The 18,593-nt window shown below is 37.4% G+C and overlaps 1 long non-coding RNA gene across 1 annotated transcript; it reads right to left on the bottom strand.

The window, feature by feature from the left end:
- Positions 1-9,304: 9,304 nt before the first annotated feature.
- On the bottom strand, positions 9,305-15,100 carry LOC149143545 (uncharacterized). The gene is made up of 2 exons (XR_016264569.1): positions 14,658-15,100; positions 9,305-9,529 (listed from the first exon to the last, which is right to left on the bottom strand). It is a non-coding gene; the product is annotated as an uncharacterized LOC149143545 (long non-coding RNA).
- Between the last annotated feature and the right edge of the window lie 3,493 nt (positions 15,101-18,593).

Raw genomic sequence — 18,593 nt, 5'->3', positions numbered from 1 at the left:
GAAATGGAGGAAGAAACCCATAGTGACAGTTCCAGGGAGAGAGACACACAGGGCAGAAAGCCTCATAAGGGAGGAAAACATATCAGAGAGGAGCCCACCAGTTTGAGGGAGCTGCAAGCCTGCCCATTTGCCCTTTCTTGTTTCAGACATCAATCATGTTTTAGTTTCTGTGAAATGGTGGAAAGGGTTAAATCCCATCATGAATTAGCAAGGTTGTTTGTGACACATTTGGACAACAATGAGGTAAACCTTGTTGGAGTTACATTCACTTTGTCACCAGCTGTCATTTCAGAGGCTATAGGTATTCCAAATGTGGGTGAAAAGTGGAACAAAGGTCAGGACATTGACATAGAGTACTATGAGCCTTACATCAAGGCTAAATATCATAACAAACTCAAGAGAGTATTCCCCTTTAAATTCTTGGAGGACAGGTTTGCTCCATTGATGAAGATCATCATCAAATACTTTACTTGTGAAGGCAGGTTCTCCCGACTATATGCCTACCACATTAGACTGTTGATGCATTTCACTAGGGTGAGAATGATGAATATCCCTTCCTTCATGTTCAGAAACATAGAGAAGATGGCATTCATTGTATAGAAGAAATCATATCCCCAACAGTTAACCAGCGTCTACAACTACTCTTTGATTAAAATCATTGTTTTGCATCAGCTGAACCTTCTTAACATGCCATGGGAGACCTTCATTTCTCATGAAATGTTCAAAGGCCCTCAAGTCTTTTCATCAGTGCCTCATGAAGAAGGTGGACCTTCAGGACATGAAAGGGTCCAAGAAACTGAAACTGTTGGAGTGCCAGTTTTTGTGACATATGAGAAGGGCACTAGGAAGCTTTTAGCAACTGCCAGGCGAGTATTATCTCCACAAGGTGTGTAAGGGGTCTCGCTTTCATCTTCAGGCCACATGCAAATGCTATCTCCACAAGGAGTGGAAGGGGCTTTGCCTTCTTCTTCAGCTAAACAGGTACAGGTTAGGGAACAACACAAGGGCAAAGGTAAAGGCAAAAAAAAGATGCATGAGAAGGATCCTAGTGATGGGCAAGAGAGAGATTTTGTCCTTGTTGATCATGAGGAGACACATGGAGTGGATGTCATTGACTTGGATGCTCAAGATCCAAGCACTGTCAAAGACATGATCATTCAGGAACAAGAGGCTGAGATGCAAGCCTTGTCAGTAAATTTAGAGAGGGCTAAATGGGTGATCAAATATCTAGAGCAAGAAAACATTCGGTGTGACCGACAAGCAAGTCTTCTTGGAGTTGCAAATGATCAAGGAGAACAGGCAAAAGGATAAGAAGGCAAAGGTCAAGTTGACCTCCATTGAGCAAGAGATTGAGAATGATCGGGAAACTTGGCTTGAAAGGGTCAACATACACCTTGAAAGGCTGCTTGAGAAGGCCAATAGAGACAAGAATATGCTTCGCCACATGGCCTATCACTATATGACCCGGAATAAAATATGCAATATAAGGATGGGGAAGCTTAAGGCAAGGTTGAGGAAGACCTTAAGGAGCAAAAAAGAGCAAGACAAGCTAAAAATCTTGGTTGAAGCCTCACTAGCCCATCAAAGCAACTATTGATGAAGCTTTGTGCCAAATCTCGGCAAGTTTTGACAAATTTTGGTCATTTTCAATTTTTGGAATTTTGCAACACAGGAATTTGCCCTATTTTGACTGGGAGACTTTTTGGAAAAATGGTTTGCATATTTGGATTCAGCATGATGAGAGCATCAATCCCTGAAAGTTTCAGCAATTTTGGAGCAAAACTTGGTCACCTAAAGTTCAAAAAAACATCAAAAAAATGACTTCTCTGCCTCTTTTTGGACACACGGGAAGCATCTCGGGAGATTCCACTTTTGAGGGGGTAAATGACCTCCAAATGCAAAAATTCAAGATATTCTAGAAACTAGACAGGAAGACCTTTCCAACGAGCTATCTTGGGCTCAATTTGGCTAAGGAGAAGGCCTTCAATATTAGCTGAGAAGTGGCGCTACGCACCTGGCCAGTGGTGCTACACATAGAGCGATTTTGCTCAAAAATCCAAATTTCACCTAGTTTTTCTACAAGTTGACTATTTCTCTCATTTTGGATGAATTTATGATTGTAAATGATGCTATGCTATGTAAATGTAATTGTAAAATGACCTTAGAGGGTAGATTCATCATTTTGAAGTGGTTTGGAGGTAAATGAATCAGTTTCCATAGTTTTAGAGACAAGTTGTTCCACTGCCTATATTCATGTTCCTTGTTGGGAAATGGTTGTAATAGTCCCTCCCCTCTTGGATTCGACCCTTGATGGCTAGCATAGGTGGTTTTGATGTCTATATTATATATTTTTTCAGTCATTAGCAAAGGTTGGACTCTCTTGGATGCTCTGAGCTACATTGTACATCTCTACAGCAATTTGGCAAGGAAATAAACCAGGATTTGCAGCTATTTTTGTGGGATTCTTGTAGTAATATGTTTTTGCATTGTTTCTCCTTTTGTCATTAGTTTTTCTCATGTGTTATGTGTGCCAAAATCTAATTCATTCTTTTAAACTAAATGAAATCAAGATAGATAGGTAGAATACATTGGTTACAGTGCTCTGCCTTGGGAATACATTTAGTTTTTTATGTTTTCAGTTGTTTGAAGAGGACTCATGATCTTTGCATGCCCTCCTCAGCTCCTCACCAGTCTTAGACCTACCATCTCACTCAATTTCAAGTGCCAAAACACTTACCTACCTCGCCCCATAGAACACCCTGCATTCCTGACTTGATTTCCCAGACCCAAAGCTGCCTGCTCCATTTGATCCAGCAACAAAACCATCAAAAATCAACCAAAAACCCTAGAGCTACTATACCTAGCCTAAAATCCATATTTGATTCAGTCATCTCAACTGAGATTGACAAGGAGAGAGCCCTCTCCCGACCTTGTAGGTCTAACTACCAAGTTAAGCTTGGTTTGTGGTTATCTTAGGATTGCCTCCCTTCAGTCTGAGGTCAATCTAGACTCTAACAGCTCTGATAATGGCAAGGAATATGTTAACAACAAATTCATCAACTTTTGCACTGAGAATGGAATTCAAATGCAACAAACTGTTCCATATACTCCACAACAAAATGGTGTAGCTGAAAGGAAGAATCGCACCTTAAAAGGAAATGGCTAATTGTATGCTTCAATCTAAAGGACTTAGTCTTAATTTTTGGGCAGAAGCAATTAACTGTGCAAATTACATAATAAACCGCACTCCTACTAAGGTTTTAAAGAAAATCACTCCAGAAGAAGCATGGAACTCAATTAAACCAAATGTAAGTCACTTTCGTGTTTTTGGAAGTGAAGCATGGGCCCATATTCCAGATAAGAAACATAAAGCTTTAGAACCTAAGAGTGAAAAATGTATTTTTGTTGGATATTCTAAAGATGTCAAAGGATATAGACTTATTCCACTTAAGTCCAAAAATGTTATCATTAGAAGAGATGTAAAGTTTGCTGAAAATATATCGGCCTACGAGCCTAGTTCGGTGGATGTGCCACCTCTCTCTATCTCTTCTACTTTTGAAAATATTTCTTCTTCAGATGATGAAAGCGAGGATGACAATCCTCCCCCACCTTCTCAGGATCCTTCTTCAGCTCCTCAGCTTCCAAAATGGGTCCATGCTACTCGAGATGCAGCAGGCGCTCTTGTCGGTGATCCTACAGATCAGCGTCGTACACGTTCTCAGTTCGATAGAGCCCCTTCTTTACTGGCTCAAGCTTCAACAAATTATGATCCTGACACCTTTGGAGAAGCTTCAGGCCATCCAGATTGGGACGCAGCTATGAAGGAAGAATATCGTTCATTATTGGCAAATGATACATGGGATCTTATTCCTCTACAAAAGGGATGAAAACTTGTTAGATGCAAATGGGTTTACAGAACCAAGTATAGACCAGATGGGAAAGTTAATAAACATAAATCTCGTCTTGTTGCTAAGGGTTTTGCACAAGTTGAAGGCATTGACTATATTGAAACCTTCTCCCCTGTTGCCAAAATGAACTCTATCCGCCTTGTTCTTTCCCTTGCTGCCTCTTTCAAATGGGAAGTCCATCCGATGGATGTTAAATCTGTCTTCTTGCATGGGGACTTGCATGAAGAAATCTATATGGAACAACCTACTGGCTTTATACAAACAAACTCCAGCCTTGTATGTTGGCTTAAGAAATCCCTTTATGGTCTCAAGCAAGCTCATCGGGCTTGGTATGCCAAAATGGATAGCTTTCTTTTAGAATATGGCTTTTCTAGGTGTCATTCTGACAATACTGTCTACAACAAGAAAGTGGGCAAGTCTCTTATCATTCTTGTTATTTATGTTGATGATCTTATCCTCATTGGTAGTGATCCCAACCTTATCAACCATGTGAAGTCCAACAAAGGAAGTTTGAAATGACAGACTTAGGACACTTGCATTATTTTCTTGGTCTTCAAGTCTTGCAATACAAGGAAGGTATTTCCCTTTCCCAGTCCAAGTATGCCTATGATCTTCTACGCCATTTTCACATGGAAGACTGTAAGCCAGCCCCTTCTCCCTTTCAGTCTAGAGCCAAACTTTCAGTCGCTTGTACTTCCCCTAAAATTGATGCTACCTTATACCATCAACTTGTAGGAAAACTTTTGTATCTGACCCATACTCGTCTTGACCTTTCCTTTGTTGTTGGCCTTATTGCTCGGTTTATGTAAAACCCACATGAAAGTCATTGGAAAGCAGCTAAAAGAATACTTCGTTATGTTCGAGGTATAGTCCAGTCTGGGATTCATTACAGTGCAGAAGCATCTCCTCTATTGGTTGGTTTCATTGATTCTGATTGGGCTAGTGACCCTGATGATCGGAAGTCTACTGCAGGTTATGTGTTCACTCTTGGTTCAGGAACTATTACATGGGCTTGCAAGAAACAAAGTGCCATTTCTCTTTCTTCAGTAGAAGCAGAGTATCGTGGTGCCGTAGAAGCTAGTAAGGAAGCCCTGTGGTTTCGTCAGATCCGGTCAGAGTTTGACTTTCAGCAGCAGCATCTGACTACACTTTGGTGTGATAATCAAAGTACCATTCAACTATGCAAAGATACAATCCAACATCAGCGCAACAAACACATTGAACTACACATGCACTTCATCAGAAAGCTCATTCACAACCATGTTCTTGAAGTGCAATATTGTTCAACAGATGATTAAGTTGCTGACATCTTTACAAAGGCTCTCACAGAGGCGAAGTTTACTAAACTTCGATTTATGGTTGGAGTTTAGGAAGTTGTCACTAAGGGGGGATAGGCTCTAGTGCCTCCTTCCTTCTCCTATTGTGTCATATTTGTACATCCTTCAATCCTATCCCAAGTTGTTCTTAAGGGGGGGTGTTAGGATATTCCGACACATAGGAAATAGTTAAGTATAACTTGGTCTAGTGTAGAGTTAGGTAAAGTGTGTTTCTTTACTATGTACTTTTGTAACTTACAATCTGACGGTCACGTTATGTAGTGATCCAACGGTTCATTCTCTCCTCGGGATTACCGACACTTGATCCATGGCTTAACACCCGATTGGTCCATGATCTCTATTTAAAGAGCATGGAGGGTCATTTGTAGGGTAACCGTTAATGAGAGAAGCTTATGTAAATTTTTCATTCTTTTGTTAATAAATTGCCTGAAGTGGCCACGTTGGCTCAGGCCGTGGATTGTTTCCCTCTTTGAGGGTTTTAACCACGTCAACAATACTAGTGTATTGATCTGTGATCTATTTGTGAGCAGTGTCCTTTGGTGTTCTGTCTGAGGAACTTACCCTATAAATTCCTACAAGTTGCATGATGTGGGACCTACCATTCTATATAGCTCACAACCTTCATGTTTGTGTTCACTCTCTACAAACATTTTGAAAAGCTTATTGTCATCAGTGGGTCCATCATAGAATAAGATTTTCCCATCATGATCCTTGTACTCAACAACAACCATGTCACCTGCAAAGTACATGCTATATATTGTTAGGAATAAACAAATATCTAACATGCAATTTGTTTAGTTTAGCTACTAAAAGACAATTTTGTTATAGTTCTGAAAAAAAAGATTATTGAATATCAAATTGTTTTGTTGTGCTCCCCTTATGCCATTATGGTTTATGGTGCATTGTTGTGCTAGATTTCCCAATAAAAGGTTTCCAAACTAAATCTCTTGTAAGCACACCAGAAAATAGAATTATATGCATCAAAGCAACAAATAAAACTATTAAGAGAAACATAGTATTCTCCACAGAATATCAATACCAGATCTATTCTTCAGTGCCAAATCTAGTGTTCCAGAACTTCAAATAAGCAACTGTAGAGATCCAGATGAAAACAACTAAAAAAATAGGTGATAATTTTGATAAATTACCAGTAATAGGTGAGATCTTGGTGGGGAATCAAGCAGGAAAGTTATCACAATAAACCTTGACTGTAAGTGTAAAGTTATGACCAACATTGACAAAGACCAACAAGGCAAAAAGAGTCATACAAACTTAGTGGAAACATTTTAAAATCTTGTCTAGGTGATAATTTTGATAAATTACCAAGAATAGGTGAGATCCTGGTGGGGAATCCAACAGGAAAGTTATTACAATAAACCTTGACTCTAAATGTAAAGTTATGACCAACATTGATAGAGACCAAGAAGGAAAAAAGAGTCATACAACCCTAGTTAAAATGTTTTAAAGGCTTGTCCATTGTGGCCAGGGATTTTAGTTGATCTAGAAAGCAATGTCATAGATGATATCCTTCAATGTGGCTCAACCTAGTCAGTACTACAACATTTTCTCTCATAAAATTATGTCCCAAACAACTCTAAAACATAATATTACATAACAGCCTCAAATCTTTATTATCAAGATGACATAACATCTTGATTTTTTTTTAATCCCCAAAAGTTTTACCTTGAGTTATTGGTTTTTTTTTAATTCCATTCGTTTAAAAATTTTGTAGATAATTTTTATGATCAAAGTTCTCATTAAAACAAAACGAATAAACTTTCAACAAGGTTTCAATTAAAATTTGGAGAAAATTTCTGAATGGAAAGTTGAATTTATCGATTTAAGAATTTATCTCACCCATGTCTCTCAAAACCATGTTATAATTAAATTTTTAGCAAGTGCAATTCAAATTTATTAAGCCAAAGGGACTTTTTATAAGAGATGTATAATTCCTTTTGTACCCAATATGGAGTTGACACAACATTTAAAAAGATTTTAATAATAAAAAGATATTTCAATATCCACCTATATATATATATAAAGCATTTGAAAGTCTAAAAAAAATCTTATTTCACAAATCACTACTTTTTACATTCGTATATGAGAATTATGTGCAAGTATATCAATGGTTAACATGAGGTTGACATGCAACAAAGCTCTATTAGATGAAGACAATGTAATAGGAAGTGGTGGAGCAGGCAAGGTGTATTGTGTCACGTTGCAGAACAATGAAACTGTAGCAGTAAAGTGAATATGGACAATGAACATCAACAGAAATATGCAAAATGGATTAGACATATTGATAAAGGCAAAAGTGGACATTTTGGGGACAATTTGGCATAAAATTATAGTGAAACTTTATTGTTATTTGTCAAATTGTAATTCAAATCTATTGGTCTATGAATGCATGCCAAACGTAAACTTATTTGATGCTTTACATGAAAATAATGAGAAGACATTAAAGAGAAGTGGCATGGACTTGGATTGGCCAACACAGTACAAGATTGCATTGGGAGCAGCTCATGAATTAAAATACCTTCATCATGATTGCTTGCCTGTAATTATTCACAGGGATGTAAAATCTACCAATATTTTGTTGGATAAATTTTGAGTCAAAGATCGCTAATTTTGGGATTGCCAAAATTGTTCAAACTTGTAGAGGAAAGGATTCTACAATAGCTTTTACAAGCACCCATGACTACATTGCTCTTGGTATGTTCAACTTAGTACTTTTCTTCCCTAGTTTGCACCTTTGAAAGCAGCTAACATTTGGTAAACAAGGAAGAGGCTTTCTTGTGCAAACTTGAGCTAGGAGTTAGGGGTTGTGTCCTAAAGAATAGGAGGCCCTCTGCACTAGAGAATGGGAGGTCTGTGTGCAAAGAATTTGGGCCAGGAAGTGGAAACCTATGTGTAAAGAATTCGGGCCAGCTTGTGGAGATTAGCGCAAGGAAATAGGGCCAGGCAGGCCGCAAGGAATAGGAGTTGGATCAAGTGTGTTTGCAGGGTGAGTCCAGCTAGTACAACGTGAGGACTAGATTGTTATCAGTGTGATAAATTACCCTGTAAGAGAATAGATTGTTCAAACTCTGTCAATAAAATACTACAAAAAAGAAAGATGGGGTTTTCCCAATTGGGTTTCCAAAGAAAAATTGTGTAATTTGTGTGACTGTGTTCTTTATTTGTGTGTGTTTATTCCACTATTGAATTGTTAAGAGATTTTGCATCTTGGTGGAAGTAAACTAGTTTCAGTTTTCAGTTATTCATCTAGTAGTTGTAGAGTTTCATGGAAATTTAACGCTTCGTCTAGTCTTTATCACTCTAAAATTATTTGGCTCGACCCCTTGCACAAATATCAAAATCTCATTCTTAATCAGAATTAACACCATCTTGAGTTTCTAGCGGAAAAACCTTCATTTAACTTTAATCATCCTCATGCCTAATGTGAATGTCATGCTGACAATCGATGATTACCTTAAAGCTTGACTGAGACCAGAATCAAATTCCTTAGTTGCACACTTGAAATTCGGTTAATTTATTATCAATGGGTGTAGAGGCACTTCTAAACCCAAAATGGTATAATTCTAAATATTTTTGTGTTCAAGTCAATTTTCAAATATGTTTATTCTAGTTTTGTTGATAACATATAAATCCTCTATGGCTACCCTTTGATATTAATTTCTCCAACGATATGACAACTCAATATTTAAAAGTATTAAAACTTCCAATGAGCCTCGTTCCATATAAATAGTAGATAATACATACAAATAAATACAAATTGAAATCGTTTCAGTCATGTATGTTCCTTGATAAAAAAAAAGTAAGCACTAAGAATTAGCTAAGAGCCTTATTGCATAACAACTTTGAGTAGTTACTCAATGTTTGTAAAAATGAAATAAGTTGTTTGTTATCTTTCAATTCAAAGTAAAATGAAGTTGTTTGTTATAGAAAAGCATGTATATTGTTACTTGAGAGAAAATATGGAGAGAATACAATAAAGATGATGAAAAATACTCACTTCATGAGCACTTCAATGACTCCTATAATTTACTATAACAAAAATGAGAAAAACTAATTTAACTTTGACAGACAATCCAACAAACAAAAAATTGCAACATTCCACATCGGTAAATCAGGGAAAACTGCAAAGACTACATAGTGATTAGGCATGACATTACCAGTACAGAAGGTTTTCCTATGGCTAGAAGCTCACTACAAGTCATTGCACCAGCTCGTGCAATAACAAGGTCTCCTGCTGCATAAGCCAAGTCCATGTTATTCAGGAACCTGAAAGTCATTGAAGAATATTTCAATGACACTTCCCAAACATGTGACAAATTATTTCACATAGAAATATCTATGATAGGACACAACATAAGCTCCATAATGCAAGTCATTTAAATTTACTTCAAACATAGTAAACCTTCAAATCTATCCAACACCAATTGTTGATAGGAAGCAAGAGACGTTTGATACCACTATATTATTCAAATGACTATAACTCTTCAATTGTAATAAATTGAGGTCAACATAACTAAGCAAATTTAAAATTAAAATGACCATATTAATCTTAGACATATCTAGACCAGAGAGAGATATCTCTATTAAATTTTCCCCGGATATATCACCTATAGACAAAAAAATAGAGATGGTTAAATTTAAAATTTGCTCAGTTACCTTAACCCTGGATCTATCAAGCACCAAGATTTTATATCAAGATCTGGAGTTAAGATGGATCTAGCCTAGGATGATATATTATTACCATCTAGGCTGGCTAGATGGATCTATATTTATTTAGATGGATAGAGATTTTAAAAAAAAAAAGTGCTTTTAGTCATTAACATTACATTACAAATATAGAGAGGTTTGATAGAGAGACAGAGAGGGAGGAAGGGAGATAGATAAATATAGAGAGAGTGTGTGTGTATGTGTGTTTGGGAGGTGAAATGGAGAGACGAAGGAGAGATGGAGGGAGATATAGATTTGATCCCTCTAAGGATGTTAACTTTGAATCTACCAAGCGCCGAGAGAGATCAAACATCGAGTGCCTCTCGACACAATGATAGCAACCTCTTCTATTGGATGGAATCAAGCTATTCTTCATTTGCACTTCCACCATAGATCTGCACTTCTCCATACTTACGTTCAATTCATTTCACATCTAGAGAAGATAATCTAGTTCCACTCTATTCCAAACTTGTTTAAGATCAACCCACTCTCAAATTTTGTGCTTGAGGTCGGGAAATCACTTTTCATATGTTATTATCAAATACATTCTAACTCGAAGTCCAACTTGAGCTATTCCAAATTTGTTCAGGAAATCACTTTTTATCAATCACTATCAAATAAATTATAACTCAACTTGGGCCATTTCAAACTTATTTAAGATCAGCCAAATAGATTATAGTTCAAAATTCACCTTCAGCTAATTCAAACTTGTTTAATATCAACCCACTTTGAAATTTTGTAGTTGAGACCAGGGTATCACTTTTTATCAGTTACGTAAATAAATCAAACACGGACCAAGATTTTGTACTGGTAGTTGTAGTTAGAAAATCACTTTTAATGTAGCTCAAAGTTAGATTGCTCTATTCCAGACTCACATAATTCAATTTGAGATCTTCCAAAAAGATCAATCCACTCTGAAATTTTGGAATTAAGGGTAGCAGATCTTTTTATCAGTTCTACCATATTGTAATTCAAACGTAGATTTGACTTTTTATTTGACGACTTGAGTCTACTCAAGGAAATATCTACCTACCTTTCATCCCTTTTGGCACTGCAGTTGTGCAAGTATCAATCTTGGAATGCTCCTCTCCTTCAAAGATGCAAACCGTTAAATCATTCTCCCAATACCAGGATGCAAAGCGATGTAGCAACATCCTCCAAGCTCCAATCAGTTTTTCGAAATGACATGTTTGAAGATGGAAATCTCTAATCAGCTCTCGAAACAACACATTAAGAAAACAGCTTTGCAAAATTGCAGCTGTAACAATAACTTATAGCCGTGGACTCTAGCAGTTTTATTGTTGACTTTTTTGCAACAACAAAACGACTTCAAAAATTAACAAATATAAAAGCAGTGACCAGTAATGATTAGCAAATTACTGTTCTTAAACAAGGAGTCTATCACAACTTCAACTTCACATGCCCGCAAGGATATGACAATAATTTGATGAACTTGGGCAACTTGGACACCATGAATTTTGGTTCTATTGCAACATATAATAATACTGGTCATAACGGACTTCTCCGAGCAAGACAATTCCCTGTGAGCCTGTGTACTATTTTCCATCACAGTTTTTTATCTTGAAATTGCTTTTGCTATTATATTACTATTCAGTAATATTAGATATGTATCTTGGAGTATCACTATGGCTTTTAAGCAAATGTAACATGAATGTGTAACTAATGGAATCAACTGCATTACGCTTTCCCAAGCAAGGCTACCAGCTCCATGGACTGCTTTTGGGTTTCATTCTGGACATCATTATAACATTTTTTCATTATACCTGGATTGAACGCTTCTGCTGGAGAAGGAAAATCCTTTTCAGTCCTTGGAGCTGGAGTATATGAATTTATATTTTTAGGCGAGATACTTGACTTGCAACAACCATGGATCTTGAAACATAAGTATTTATTATACTCTGAAACATAAGCATTAACTATCTTTTCAACATCCTCTTTTAGTATGACTTTGCATTAAAATTAGGCAATTTACTAAGCTATTTGATCATTTCTCTGTAATTGAATTCTGCATTTGCCACAATAATATCCTTTTAATCTGACATGGCCATAAGCTAGCCTCAACACTGTGAACACCTGCCTCAAGAATCTTAGGCAGTTGTTCCCAATCCATAACAAGACGCACGCATATATATGTTGTGGGGGATCCACTGTGGGCAAATCGAGATCAAGGAACGGAGTAGCTCGATAGACCCTATGGAGATCGGGGAACAGAGTTAAAAAAAAAAAAAATTTACAAGAGAAATTTAAAGTTTTTCCTCAATTTCTCTTCATTTGCCCATTTTGCATGTCTTTTTGTATCCATATTTATGCAATGCTAGATAAGTAGTCAAACTGATACTATTAAAGGAATTTGATTTTTAAAGGTGAGTTTGCATTTGTATCTGGAGGAAACGGTTCAAGCATAAGCAGTTCTATATATTTGAAAACTGGAACAATTTTCTTGAATGTTGTTACCCATAGTACGAGGGCAAAACTATGTTTGGGGGTCGGGAGGCGGTGGAGCGCATATGTTAAAATTTTATTTCTACAAGGATTTACTCTTAGAACTATTGACTGAGCATTCAACTCTGGTTTTGGCTGTCAGCACTGCACCTGAGCATTCTGCCTTCTCTGTTTGTCCGATTGAAGACCATTCCTCTGCCTGACTACTGCTCTGCCCAGTTCTGTCGCAGCTCTAAGAAACATTCACAGTTCACTGACCCTTGCAGAAATGCATCCTGCAGGGGATACCACAACATTCCACAAAGTCATTTTGGTAAACTCGCACGCTTCTCCTTGTCTACAATCTCAAGGAATTTGCTGCTATTCTCGCTGGTGAGAGCAAGGTTGTGTTATGCTCGTCTTGTTGAAGTTGAAACGACAATAGCTACAGAGGTATTGAGAAGGAGGTCCATGGCAGTGCTCATATAGCTCTGTGCACTCTGCCATTTGCACTTTGTAGATAGCGGCATAGAAGCTCATCCATCCATCTAAAAGAGAAACAAAGGTTGTATTGATTGTGTGCGCATTCTTGAGGTGTTTTATGAAAAAGGGAAGCCAACCCCCGAGGCAAGTGACTGGTAGAATCCTTGCTTTTGTTTCACATAGCTCTGTGCGCTCAGCCATTTGCACTTTGTATGTAGTGGCAAAGAAGCTCATCCATCATGTAAAAGAGAATCAATGATTGTATTGATTGTATGCATATTGCTGAGGTGTTTGCTGTGTTGAAAATGTAGCAAGTGAAGGTCTTCTGGCAGCTCTACTCAAAATTTCAAAGAAACTTTTTTCAATACAACACAATAATACACAAAACAATTGGTGCTTTTGTTCAATCAACCGGGTCAAATGCAACTGCTTGTGCTGTTCCTCAAATTGGTGGTGCTTTCATTCGGTCCACTGGATATGGATCCCAAACTGGCATGGGATCTTAAACAACGGGGTTTCGATCTGGACGTGCTACTAGTAATGGTGTTGATTCGGAATCTACTGCTCTTGGTAGATTAACGAGGACTGAGGTTGGTTCACGGTTAATAGGATAAAGATCAAGCGAGTTGGAGAACAGGGTAGGTTTTCGGGAAGAGTTCGATTGGGTGGGTTGGTTGGCGTGTCCTGCGGCTTCGCCTGCCTCTTTATTTCTACCTAAAATAGCTCCCTGAACAGACAAATAGGAAGAACCAAACAACGTCTACGAAATGCCCCATCAATGCAGTTCAAAGCCAACGTGATGCTCCTTGGTCAAATGAATGACCGCGATATTGGCGAATACCACATCTAATCCAATAATCACATGAAAACCAAAAACATGAAAGTTAGTTGCTGAGGAAGGAAAAGAACCATGAAGACCGAGCGAGATAGTGAAAGGTGCTCCCTCCATTCCCTGCAAGTGGTCCGAATGTTTTGGACATAGATCATTTCTACTCTGAAATTTTTGATATTTTATTGCTCCAGGCCATAGCGTCCCCTATCAATTACTTCTCTGGGCCGCAGGATGCTTTTTCTGGCAAGAGTCCTATCAGAATAAATCCTCCTTCATGGAGACGAAGTAGGGGGGCTCTCTACCCCACCCGTAACCACATCGATGACGGGACAGAAGGTGGTTCTTATGGGATAGCTGGATGGATGGAAGCGATAGCCTCAGACGCGAGCACTCTGGCCACATCCGGTTCGATTGGAGCTGGGAGAGAGGCCCAGAACCTTCATTTACTTAGCAGTCGGGCCCTCAAGCCTACGGGTCCCCGCTAAGTGGCACTTCTATTTCATCGTGGGTTTGGTATAGAATAAGAGGAATGTGCCCAGATTGGGAAATATCTGTATTTGGAAACAGAGCATTAGTAAACTTAAAGTCCGGATGCAGATCCAAACTACAGATTAGGAATGAGACCGTTTTGTGTATGCCAAACAAACCCTAGGAGAAACCTGAGTTTAAAGGAAAGAGGGTTTGGTGTTTCAGTTATTCAGAAGCATAGTAGTATGACCGGGTTTTCCTGGTGAGTATACCTCTTGATGAAACCCAACAAGTGGCCTTACACTATTGGAGAAAATTCAGAAGAGGTTTAAAGATCTGGCACCACTACCAATATAGTAGAGAAAATTCAAAAACTCCAAGATCTCTTAAAATCTCATCCAGGATAAAACGATTCCTCCAGTAGCATAACAGATATTGCTAAAAGTGGGTTTTGGGAAATACCTTATTCGAGTTCAGTGGTCCACCAAGTTCATCCACCCTTATGGACCAAAGAGCAAGAGATCCGCATTCCCATTGTCTACGTCTTCATTCGAAACCCCAACATGGTCTATTGGTTCTCCTTAAGCTAAAGCCTATTTGTATCGATCTCTGAGGGATGGTAGGTCTGTTGATAAAAGTACGCCGTAAGAAGCCTAGTTGAAGTGAAGTCGAAGGTCAAGATATCGCATACCTGGAAAAGGCAGAATGAAAGGATTCGGCTTTCAACCTTCAACGAACAATAAGTGTTTTTTGTGCTCGCTCTTTTGTAATGTGTGCCTACGAACCGTCCACGCTAATCCCTTCATTATCAAACTGCTGCGCATTTGGATTGGATCCAGAACCACCCAACCTGCTACCTGAATATGGGAATCTTATTGTTGCGTGCAACATGCCTCTGCGTTGTGATCACAGCATCGGAATTTTGGATGAAATAGAACCAAAAAATAATAATAATAATAATTAATAATTAATTATTCTCTAAGAGCATGCTAAAAGAGGGTAAAAAATAACATGTTTAAGGATAGAAAGAACATTACAAAAATGTAATTTTAATTTTTAGTTATACAATATAGAAGTAAGAGTGTAATGGTTAACTAAGAGTATAATGGTTTTAAAATTTAAAGAAAATATAGAAGTAAGAGTGTAATGGTTTTAAAATTTAAAGAAAAATCATGAATAAGATCTTGAAGGGAAAAAATCAAATTAATAATTAATTATTGGCCAAACACATAATAAAGAGTATAAAAAATGGAGCATGTTCAACGAGAGAAAGAACATTAAAAAAATAGTAATCTTCATTTTTCTTAATTGTACAATATAGAAGTAAGAGTGTAATGGTTAAGTAAGAGTATAATGGTTTTAAAATTTAAGAAAAAATATTGAATAAAACTATTAGGGTCTAGAGGTATTTGTATATTGGTGGGTTTAAATTTGATTGGTGCTTAATTTTCAATTTCTTCCACATTATATCTAAAATGTCAACTTCTTAAAAAGAACACTAGATGTCATTAGAGATTGACATTTTTATGAGTGTGCATACTAAGTCTAAATGAGATGAGATAATTGATACTTGTAATTATGATCTTATTTGGATTGAGAATATTACAACCTACAAGTAAAATGTCTTTAAAAATATAATTTGATAGCATAACATTAATTTCTTGAAAAATTATTCCATTTAAAAAAAATGGCATCCACATTGGTGCTCAAATGCAATAGTTATGTATCTTGAAAATTTATGATACAAAGATTAAAGACGAATTTCCATAAATGCTATAAGAAATCAAGTTGAATATAGTGAAATATGCTTAAATCAACCACAAAAAACAAAATTAGAGGAAAAAAATCAATAAGAAAGGACTTTAAACGAAAAAGTTATGCTCATTTCAAATTACCAGCCCTAAGGGGTGGGGTTGGGGAAGGTGGGGTGAGGAGCAGGTGGGTGGAGAGTGAGGGTGCGGGTTGGTGGAAGGCGACACGAGAAGGGGGTGAGTGGGAGTGTTCATAACATTAGTTTTTCAATGAAATTTGATTCCATCTTGCTTCACATGGGTTCATATGACAACCCAACAAATGGAAAAGGCTCATTCCAGTTAAGGGAATTGTATGGACTTGATCCATTAAAAAAAAAAAAATTGAAATGTAATTGTCCCATTTAAGAAGAAGCCTTGACCACTCTAAGGCTCATTCTAGTTAAGGGAATTGTATGGAATTGATCATAATTGTTTTTTGAAATGTAATTGTCCCATTTGAGAAGAAGCCTTGACCACTCTACCTTAGAACTACTTCTCATCTAGGTGTCATTCCTACTAAGGGAATTCTTAGCTTGTTGAAACTTGTGTTGCTTCCTAGCTTGTTGAAACTTGCATTGCTTCCACCAGACATTATTAGTCTTTGTGCAATGTAACTTAGATATTTTTTACTTAATCATCCTCCTTATCAAATTACTTAATCTATCTAGGTTGCATGTCAACTAATGAACAATGTAACATGTGCAATTCTAGATTTTACATGTGTCCCATTTCCAAAGCTTATGAAGTCAATTGGAGCTAACGAGGAAAATCACATGGAATTTTTGAGAATTTGGAATATGACCAAGGATATATTGTGTATGCATGAAAAACATGACCTCAGTCTGATCATTGAGAAATAATTGGATCCAAAATGGATGGCAACTGGCTTGAAATTTGACATAGAAACATTGTTTTGAATGCTCACTTCAAATTCAGAAGATTTGTAGAAGCATTTATGTGGATTCATATTGTATCAAGCTTTGCATCTAGATCTTGTTATAGTCCATATTCATTGCCCTATGTTGCTTGCTTATTTTGGTTCGCTAATATAATGGAAAACGTTTATGGGATTGTCAATTTTGGTTAGTGCATAGAAATTGGTTTACCTTGAGCATGTGGCATGCTAAGGGCTTCACTTATGGATGGATAAATAGTTTGGGGTACACATATAATGTGTCTAATCAAGATGAGGACACAAGCACACACATTGTGTGACAGATTGAAACACACTTCATGGATAGCCACATCATATGACACACCTGGATGAGGATTTCTAATAGTACACATCATGTAATAGATGAAGATGGGCTCATGGCATTGAGTTTCCACTTAATCGGCCTATAGCATATGTGTTTGTGGGATACTAAATAATAAGCCTAATTTTATTAGACATTGATAAACACCTCCAAAAATCCTTTCACTAAATTCCCCTTCTCAATACATCATTCTAATAAAATAACTCATATTTTAGTAGATTAAAATAAAAATACGTTTACATAATCAAGCATATAGCATATGTGCCAGAATAACCCCCAACATACATATGACTGATAACAAGTTATGGGGCATGCATGAGGCCCCTCAAAGAAACCTCGTATAGAAACATTAGATATAGCCCAAACAACAGATAGCCACTCATCAATCGAGAAAACCAGACATGCAGACCTGCATAAAGGAACCCTTATAATTGGGTGCATCTGTCAAATTCCCAAACAACGGCAAACCACTTATCAATCTAGCAAACTAGGCGCATAGGCCTAGATAAAAGAACCCTTAGAAAAGGGTGCATCTCTCAAATGCCCAAAAATAGGCATCAAACCATTACAAAACAAGTCAAAACCCCAACATATAACCATGATGAAAATGGCACAAGGCCACCATGGAATAACCCAAAGCAAATTTGATAGGAACCAAAACGATCGCAAAGACCCAACCCTGGCCACTCTGATGCAAGCCAACAACCCGCACTAGTAGATAAGCAAAGAAAAAGGATCGCAGGGCCCATGGCATCACGAAATCCTTCACACTGATGAATACCATCCTTGATTTTCTCCATCATATTGTGCCCCAGCACAAGCTAACCAACATAATAACCCATTGAGGAGAAAATGTCATCGACGATGGCATCGAAAGACATGAATGCATTTGTCAGTGCCCCCTTGTTGTGTATAGCTCTCGCCAAAGAAGATGAGTCTAATCTGCTCTTCCTCAGCCAAGAACAACTGTCATTGTCCTCACCAACCGCTAAAACGAACCTCGCAACCTTTGGCATCTTCACCATGACCAAACCTATTATTAATAAAACAAGAAACTTATGCCATGTTTTAAGGGTTCAACTGTAGTCTGTAGATGATCAGTTTCAACAACTTCTCCAACTGTTTGAGGAGTACCTCTTATATATGGAACAAATTTATTCCCAAACAAACTGACGAGAAGAAAAATTGCATAAACCACAACCTTTCATTCATATGCCTCACACACAATCAGCTTCTACAGGGCATGCACAAAGACCCCTAACCCAGATTTGTTACTTAGTTTGGCTCTTATTTTTCAATATAATTAACTTAACTTTGGTTAGTTGGTATCAGAGGATCTACACGCTTGA

Source organism: Pinus tabuliformis, chromosome X (genome assembly GCF_031772625.1).
Source record: "Pinus tabuliformis cultivar Carrire ecotype Pingquan chromosome X, CPIR1, whole genome shotgun sequence".
NCBI lineage: Eukaryota > Viridiplantae > Streptophyta > Pinopsida > Pinales > Pinaceae > Pinus > Pinus tabuliformis.
Note: the sequence above shows the minus strand (reverse complement) of the source record. Positions and strands in the feature narration are given on the sequence as shown.